A 1,393-nucleotide genomic window follows, 5' to 3' on the forward strand; every position below is an offset into this window, starting at 1 on the left:
CTGATTTCCACATGAAACACCAGGTTCTATCAACTGTTTGAAGCTTCTGTCCCAACTTGCACTGGTTGTGGTAGTGCCTGCATCATACCTTTATCTGTAGTCTTCACTAAGCTGTAGGTATTAAGGATCCTGAAATCGACATTGGATTTGGTGCTGTTTTGGACTACGACTACGACTGTGGGAAAGCTAGTTGCAGCAGCACATTGACCATAGAATGAGATGTATCCTGCAAGATGGCCAAATCTTCATTGGCACCTTTAAGGCTTTTGACAAGCATATGAACCTGATCCTCTGTGATTGTGATGAATTCAGGAAGATCAAACCAAAGAATGTGAAGTATCTGGAGCGTGAAGAAAAGCGGATCTTGGGTCTGGTGTTGCTGTGTGGGGAGAACTTGGTTTCCATGACTGTGGAAGGACCACCCCCCCCCCCAAAGGTACCCAAATGCCCAAAGGCATTTCTCAGGTACCATTTGCTGGAGTTGCAGGAGGCCCTGAGGTTGGCAGAAGATCTGGCAGAGGAATGCCAGCTGGTGTTCCAGTTCCCCGGGCTCCTGCTGGATTAGCAGGGCCTGTCCGAGGGGTTGGGGGCCTTCCACAGGGAAGAGGCACTGTAGCAGCTACTCTTGTTGCTACTACTGGCAGCATTGTTGGAGCCCCAGCTCAGTATCCACCAGGATGGGGGACACCACCCATTCCTTTGGTCAAGCAATACCACCTCCAGACATTATGGTTCCTCCCCCTGATATGAGACCCACCCATGGGCCCACCAACAAGCTTCCCTCTGCTCGAGGGATGCCAGTAGGCATGCCCTCTCCAGGAATGAGACCCCTATCTCCCCAGGAATGCATCCATGAAGACCCTAGGATACTTTGATCCTTCTTAAGTTACTCTTTTACCCTGCCATGTGTCTTGTGAAACTCTGTAGAGTGTTTGTGAGCTTTTGTTTCCTATTTGCTGCATTAATACTAGCTAATAAATGTACAGATGCACAGAGCAATTAAACTGCAAAAAATAAGGTAACCTATAGTGTTAGAAGTCAGGACAAGTTGTTCTTGGAGCACTATTGATATGTGAGCATATGAGGATTTGAGGGAGCTTCTGGAATGCTGCTAAAATTCGCTTTCTTGATCTGGATGCTAGTTACACAGGTGAGCTTAACCTTATGATAAGCTGTCGAAATGTGCACTTATAATTTGTACACCTTTATATGCATATTATTTTTCAACATAAAATTTAACATTAAAAAAGAAATAGCTCGGGGCGCCTGGGTGGCGCAGTCGGTTAAGCGTCCGACTTCAGCCAGGTCACGATCTCGCGGTCTGTGAGTTCGAGCCCCGCGTCAGGCTCTGGGCTGATGGCTCAGAGCCTGGAGCCTGTTTCCGATTCTGTGT

At 47.7% G+C, this 1,393-nt stretch overlaps 1 pseudogene; it reads left to right on the plus strand.

The window, feature by feature from the left end:
• The first annotated feature begins 11 nt into the window (after positions 1-11).
• Positions 12-875, plus strand: LOC123596445 (annotated as a pseudogene).
• Positions 876-1,393: the final 518 nt, after the last annotated feature.

Source organism: Leopardus geoffroyi, chromosome B1 (assembly GCF_018350155.1).
Source record: "Leopardus geoffroyi isolate Oge1 chromosome B1, O.geoffroyi_Oge1_pat1.0, whole genome shotgun sequence".
Classification (NCBI taxonomy): domain Eukaryota; kingdom Metazoa; phylum Chordata; class Mammalia; order Carnivora; family Felidae; genus Leopardus; species Leopardus geoffroyi.